This window comes from Vitis riparia, chromosome 15 (genome assembly GCF_004353265.1).
Source record: "Vitis riparia cultivar Riparia Gloire de Montpellier isolate 1030 chromosome 15, EGFV_Vit.rip_1.0, whole genome shotgun sequence".
In the NCBI taxonomy this organism is placed as follows: Eukaryota; Viridiplantae; Streptophyta; class Magnoliopsida; order Vitales; family Vitaceae; genus Vitis; species Vitis riparia.
The window spans coordinates 19,192,306-19,200,300 of record NC_048445.1 but is presented as its reverse complement, the minus strand read 5'-3'; the positions used below and the strand labels follow the sequence as shown (position 1 = coordinate 19,200,300).

Here is a 7,995-nt window from a genome sequence, read left to right as displayed (position 1 = left end):
ATACTTTGGCCTATGGTATCTATTGATTTACTAATTAATTGTCATAATTACTTGAACTTACTTAGTAGAGATCATTTTTTTTAGGGCTTAGAAGGGCGCTACCGTTATGGTACCTTCCCGATAAGTAATTTGACCCCCAAACTTAGACTTGGGTTTTCAAAGACATGTTTTTTCCAAAACAAGCAGTCAATTTTTTAGGGTTTTATTCATTATTTTTTTCCCTTTAAAATAAAAGAAAATAAATGGCGACTTCGATATTTATAAAATTAGTTTTTCACAGATAAAAAGTGAGTCCCACCATCAAGTGGGAACACATGTGAAAAATAATGGTCCACAACATCCCTCTATTTTTTGGTTATTTTGGATGTTGACCTTGCCCCATTCTTCCTAGCATGTTTTATGTTATTTCAGACATTGTCCTCATCCCATCCTTTTGAGTATGTTTTAGGCGATTCCAATTATGGTGTTCATGCCTTAGGTTTTCTTATCCTACTTTTATTATTATGTTTTAGGCGATCTTGGACCTCGAGCCATGTCCTGTCTTTCTATATATTTTAGGTGAGTCATTCCCTTAGTTACCAGTTTCCTTTCTTTCCTTATCCTTTCTTCTATTTGCTCATTCATTTCTTTCTTGGTAATAAAGTCTTTGTAGTTCCTTATGGATATTATTCCAGTTTCTTGTCGGGTAGAGCCCATGCTGAGTCTCACATAGATATCCCACCTTTCTCCTTGATGCCCTCATGTAGTACATATATAAACTTCTTTTTTTTTTTTAGTGTTCATTCTTATACTCTTTGGTGGTTCGACTGCTACTTGACTTTGACATTGATATTCGAGCCACTTTTAGAGGGAGTTTGGATCCATAGTAGGATTTTAGAGGCACCCTAAGAGGCCCCTTTCTCTTGTTTATTCTTTGTTAGGGTTTTAGACCTCCCTTGTTCTTGTTTTGGTGTGAGCAAGCTTGTGTTCTACTAAGATGCTTTTGGTGGTCTTTCTTGTTCTTTGATATAGTTTACTTCATTCTACTCATTATTCATACTTTCATTTCACTCTAGCATTCATATTCCTTACACTAGTGAGTTTTATCAAAGAGAGCTATATTTAAAGACCATCAAAATATAGGGGCACCGCTCTTTACAAGTCCTATTTTTTTTCTATCATCTCTCATTTCTTTCTCACTCTCTTTCTCTTTTCAACTTTCTCCTTTACACTATACTCAACCATTTTTTTTTATCTTTATTTCTCTTTTATCCTCATCTATCTTTTTTTTTTTTTCTTTATCTTTGTTTCTCTTTCATCACACCACCTTATCCCCTCTTCCTTACTTATTTTTTCCTCTTTCTTTCTTTCTTTCTCTCTCTCTCTTTATTTCTTTCTCGTTGTATTCCATCCCTCTTACCCATTGTAACTCTTTTCTCCATATCTCACAAACTATATTTTTTATTTATTTTTATTTTATTTTTATTTTTATCCTCATACCCACTTCTATCTTCATCTTCATCTTCACCTATTCCATGACCTATGTCCCCTTTTGCTACAATCACAATCAACTAACCCAATTTACTCCTCTCCCCACCTCCATGTGCCTTTGGTATACCCCATCATCACCACAATGTTGGGATTGAGCCTTGAAAAGTATGATATGATGTAACAAATTGGGATTCACTTATAAATATATTTATTTATGTTTTTTGGTTTCCCTTAAATATCTTATTTGTATTAATTGGTTATTTGAGAATACACGCCCCATATCACTTACATTGTACACGACTTAGGTACATTAGGAGTTGCATAGAAGATCCAAGTTATGGTTTTCTTATAGAGTGATGAGTTTTCCATAGTTGGTTCATGGATTTAGGTTATCCATCTAAGACTGTAGTGCACTACCTCTTAATTAGAGGGATGACTTGTCTTGGTTATCGGGATAGTTTTCCCATGGTGGGTGTACAAGTGCATGTGATGCGTATTGGACAGGACCCACGGTGAATCATGACACAATGCTATCAATTGTCATGATTCACCAAGCTATGGTATTGCATGGACTCTCAACCTTGAGAGGATATTGAGCTAGTGCCAAAGTTAATATGAGGCTTCTACCTATGGGTGAGACTCTAAAGTGGTCATATATCCTTATGAATTGGGTCATTGTCGATGAAGGTACCATCATATCTCATGGATTGCGATAATGTGTCCCCTTGGGTGATCCAAAAGGACATGTGATTTAGAAGACTATGGTCATAATATTTCCTTTAGTGGAAATTTGACATATGCTCCTTAGAGCTAGAATATGTCAATTGATCACATAATAAGTGGGATTTGTAACTCAAGGATTGGAGAGGTAATCTTGATAGGTGATAACACTACCTTGTTAGATTATATATACTAGTTCATAGGGAGTCTATATGTAGTGGATAGTAAGTCACGGACCCCGAACTTTGTCTCATTGTTATTTACCTATGGTACTGGAGTATAGTTAATTCTCTTTAGTGGAATATTAAATTAACTTTAGAATTGGATTATGAAGGAGCCAATACGCCTATGGTTTCCAATGGTCCCCGCTTTGAGCTCATATACCATGATGACACGATTTATAAAGGATGAATTGGATCTTGGTTCATTCTTGTGCATAAGGGCATTTTGGTAATTATGTAAGGTTGCACAAGGGATAGTGAACAAGTTCTCTGGATTGGGATAATTGATTAATTAGATGACCCTATCTGGTTAATTAATCAATTAGGACCCATTTTGGGCTAGATTAAGTGACCCAAGCCTTAGTGGGTTCAAGTCTCTTAAGCCCAGAAAAGGAATTATATAAATACCCCATAGAGGCTAAGGTTTCCATAACTTTGAGAGAAACTTTGTCTTCCACCTCCAGAAATCAAAATTATGTATTTCAAAAATTATATTTTTCATGATCTTCTAATTGATATTTCTAACTTCTTTTTTCCACATCCTATTTGCATTATGGAATAACATAGCTAAACATATCCATTTATGATGTTTTTTAATATATATATATTAAGGAAGAAGAAAATTAAAAATCCAAACAAGTATATAAATTAATGCAAAGAGGCTTTTCCTCCCACTATTTTCTATAAGACCTGTAGAGCTATCTTTGAGGAAAAAAATACATGATAATAATTAATGTAGCGGATGTTTAACGAATGAAGTTTATGCCCAATAATTTAATCACATAACTGGAGTCACACCCTAAAACAGTTTACAATAGTATTACTCTAATTTCATAGATCAATTTTTTTGACTAATGGAGAAACATAATACAACACGAGGAGGATTCTTTTAAATTAATGGGATTTGTTTGTTGGCTAAATTAATAGTATGTTTTATCTTTTATACTGCGATTGTGATTACTCCATTTTGCTTTTCAATATTATGTGTGTGACAGTTTCAAAACATAACTCACTATGGATCCTTCAATGAAAATTGTTACCACTAAGAGTAGATTCCAGTGTGGAAGACAATTTGCCAAATTTAACACTTATATTGCCGGTATTTTTCAGTGACATGAAAGATCGATTTTGGTAATTTTTCTCAAAGTTAAGCTTACTTTTTCTATTGCAATAAGTTTTTTCTTAGACAATGAGATACGTAAAGTTTGATCAATTGTCTTATGAACATGCTTATAAAGAAAACATTACTAGGAGTTATTGTGGTCATATCTTAGAGTAACTATCAATCATTGGTACTCACACATTGGGGACGATAAAGGTTTAAGACAATGTGCCTACACGTGCTTCTTTATTTACATGAGTCAAAATTTATGTCTTTTTTCTATATTTTTGTTGATGTAGAAAAATTTTCCCAATATTTTCATTTTCATTAATATATATTTTTATCATAAAAAAAATTCATAATTCAAAAGGATATGTGGAGCAATTAGATTGATATAAATATAAACTCTCATGAAATAAAATGCATTTTAATCTTTTTAGATTGAAAAAGTGAAAAATTGGTCATATTTTTCAAATATTTTCATCACATTACTCCTTATCCTAATTTTCTTATTCAATTTTTAATAGATACATGCTATTTGCATTTGCAAGGAAAATTTTCTAAAATCAAACTCAAATTTTAAATGATAACAATTTGGTTATACTTGAAAACTCGATTTTTTAAAAATGATTAAACAAATAAAAAAAAATTAAATTTGAAAGTAAAATCTATGATAGATCAATTAATTTTTAAAAATTAAAATGTTATCTTTGAATGAAATATACCGGAAAAAGTAAAGTATTAAGAAAAAAGGTCCAATTACAATAACAAATTACACATTTTCAAAACTTAGTAAAAAAGTACTGCTAATCATGTGGTACCATATGTGCACACACGTCCTTTGCATAAGAGTACATTGCTTTGTACTTGTTATCCAAATCACTGAAAATATATGGATAATAAGTGTCTATAATAAATATACAAATAAAATGAAGAAGTATAAAATTGGAACTCACAAATAAGGTTGATTGAAGTTAGAGTTTGATTTTATGTCCTTAAGACGAATTTGTCTCACTCAGATGTTTTTTGACAATCATCTTCTAAGAAACAATGATCACTTTCTTGTGGTAGTAGCACTTCAAATCACAAAAAATAATGAACCATTCGGTGATTTGTACTCTCTTAAATACTAAATATTTGGTCAAAAAGAGAAATGATTATATTTAAAGATAAGGAAGACTTGAAAGACAAGAAAGGAGAAAAAAATGAGAGAATGGATGAACGAATGAAAACGCTATCGGGGGGAGAGGGTGGGTCCCTATTTATAGATTTGATGGTGACCTTTAAAAGAGATGTGTCTTTAAAATACTAGATACATCATTTGAAGGGTTGTGTCTTGAGACACCAAAGACAACCTTTGGAAGAGGTTGTATCTTTTAAAAACAAGACACATCCTTTAAAACAAATTATGTCTATTAAGAAAATATGTGCCTAATTTCCATTCACCTATAAAAATTCCAACAGTACCTCATATATGACTCTATTGTTTTATATCTTAATTTTATTGTTTTGTATCTTGATTTCATTTTGAATCCATTTATATGTACCTCATAACTATTTGAATTTCATAGTAGATATTTAACTATTTAGATTAAAATTCAATAAATACCGATTTAGTAACATAGGATCTGTTTGAAAATATTTTTAAAATTCAAAATTTAATTTGTTTTAGAACTATTCTCAATTATTTCCAAGAACAAAATTTATTTGAGAACTCAAATATAAAAAACCAATTTTCTTGACTTATTCTGGATCAAGATACTGATAAAGAACATGATATACATTGTGAAATTAAATCTTACAAGTTTAATTTTTTTAAAAAATTGCTTGTTACATATGGAATTAGAGCTTCGTTTGATAGGAGGTCATATGTTATTTGTCCATACCCGTACATGGAGAAGAGTGTTAAAAAGTATGATATGCATTGTGAACCTAAATTTTATGTGGATAAGCTTCTAAGAAAGAGGGTTGCTCTAGTATACAAATAAATATAATACATTTTTTGTTTTGTTTTTTTTTTTTTTTTTTTTTATAAGTTTTCAGCAATTACTGACAACACTCAAAACATATAAAATTTATTCTCAAAACAAAGTTGCTCTCAAAACAACTTGTTTAATTTGTTTAATGTTAATTTATTTAATTATCATGTAACATCTACATGATTTTCATTAATTCCAATTTCATTAATATACCTCTTTTAGTTCACACAATGATATATTTTATTTTTTCTTTTGGAAAACTTAGGAATTCTAATTCATAAAAAGTTCTAGTTTTAACTCTAATAAATGTTTGTAATTTGAATGTATAGTGAAGGCTCAATTTTTGTGAGAAAATAAAAACTATTTTAAAAAGAAATTTTTTTAATTGAAGGGTAAAATGAAATTTAAAAATGCTAAAATCTCATAACCATGCATCCTCTTTTAAATGTCAATTTATTATCGAAACGAAACATATCGAATAAATATTGTGGCAAGCCCACATTAGATGGAAAAATTGATAGCTTAAATGCCTTCTATCATGTTGACCGGATAACCACATTAGAAAAATGAGTGGAAACAGCCTGACATCACCTGCCTTGGGAGCTTTTATCGCTCCCATGGGGCCTTCACGCAAACTCTATCTTGCTCATAAAGTATTAACAAGAGAAGCCTCCCCAACTGCCATTATATCGCTCCTAAAAACGAGGCTTTCTCGTCTTAATCTAGACCCCCAACTGCCATTATAAACAACCATGTTTATTGATCATGCCACTGTCATTAACATTCTGGGAATCGATTCCCTTCAACAACACAATCACATCTCTTCTACTTCACGTAATTTCATTCTCCCCCTTCTTTCCCTTATTCTTCCCCTACTTCTCGACCTCATTAATTTAAAGTTCCAGAAAGAGGTGGATTCCGTGTTTTATGCCCACCCCATAACCATCAAGGTGGCTATTACTGGTTTACCAGTGTTTGCCTTGGCATTTGGAATCGATTTTACCTTCCATTCTTCCCATCTCTCTCCTACTTGTGCTGCTCTCCTACGCACTATTATGGTGTTTTCTGGTTACCTCTCACTGGCTTCACTAGCATCACTCTTGTTCCCAGATGCATGCCGACCTCTCATATATCTCATGTACGTCTTGCTTTCACTTAGTAACTACTTGTATAGGCTAATCCGAAAGTGGTGTGAGGCGATGATGCACAAACTGCAGACTTTATCCACAGGGATGACAAGGACTCCATGTTTACCCATAGCCAACATGGATCATTATTACACATCGCAGATAGAGGTACATGTGGATCCACAGGTTCCACAAGTCTGATTTCTTAGAAACAACGCGTGCTTTTATTCTTTGTTGGCTTGGGTATGTGATTATATAAGCAAACGGAGTTGATGCTTCCAACTAGAATAGTCCAATTCCAATTCCAGATATTATTTTAAACCCCAAACCCAGGTTTGTTTGGTTTAAAAGAAAGAGGTTGAGTAGTAATGTAATGTTTATGTTGTTGTAAATTTGTAACGAAGGGTTTCTGCATATGCATCCATTAATACAAGTGCAATTCCATCTTTTCTGCCTTTTCAATCATCAAATGATAAACTAGAAATTCCAGATACACCCCAATCATATTCAATACATCACAATAATCCCAAATAAAAAGTCAGACAAGTACAAGGACGATCCCATATTTCTGAAGCAAGTGAGCTTCACCTATAATCATATCACCCCCAAATTTTCCTACGGTAGAGAAGAAAAATAAAATTAGACAGCCCCCCTTCTCCCCTCTCTTTCGATGCCGTTTCTTTGAAATAAACCAGACACCAACGCAATCAACAATCTCCTCAAAACCTACACAAAACAACCAAAAGAATCCAATTTTTTCCTCCTTTTTGTTGCGGAGGTTTGAGAGAATAAAAGAAAATTGGTAGACATTCACGGCTCTAGGGAAAGAAAAGGCGAGAAAACAGAGGGAAAATAGACGGTTCTGACCCGTTTGGCGGCTGAGAAAAGCGAAGGAAAATCGAGGTTGAGAGGAGCGTCATCAAAGTGGAAGGCTTATGGGTTGGGGTTGCTTCTTCTGTCATTGTGCTTCTGAAAATTCTTCCGGGTTTCTCTCTGAATCAGAGATTGAAGAACGCGTCTCCTTCTCTCTCCGTTGTCTCCACCTGCCACCGTTTTTTTACTGGAAAATTAGGCTTTCGTATATATTTAAAGACGAGAAATGGTGCCTCTCCGGAAATGTACAACGATTCTTGTGAGTTTAGTTAAAAATGGTAATGATTTAAAATACTATTTAAAAATATTGGGATATCAAATCTTCTTTCTACCTCAAATTTTGATTTTTTTTTTTTTTTAAATTTCAAATACACAAAATAAATCTATATTTTTTTTATAAAATATTTTAAATTATTTTATTTAAAATTATTATTGTTTAAAAAAAAATTAAAAGCAAGTTATCCAAGTAGACACTTAATTAAATAATTTAAAATTATTATTAT

The 7,995-nt window shown here is 32.3% G+C and overlaps 1 long non-coding RNA gene across 1 annotated transcript; it reads right to left on the bottom strand.

Moving 5' to 3' along the window:
* Positions 1 to 7,103: 7,103 nt before the first annotated feature.
* On the bottom strand, positions 7,104 to 7,630 carry LOC117931513. Its single transcript, XR_004654054.1, has 2 exons — positions 7,487 to 7,630; positions 7,104 to 7,345 (listed from the first exon to the last, which is right to left on the bottom strand). It is a non-coding gene; the product is annotated as an uncharacterized LOC117931513 (long non-coding RNA).
* Between the last annotated feature and the right edge of the window lie 365 nt (positions 7,631 to 7,995).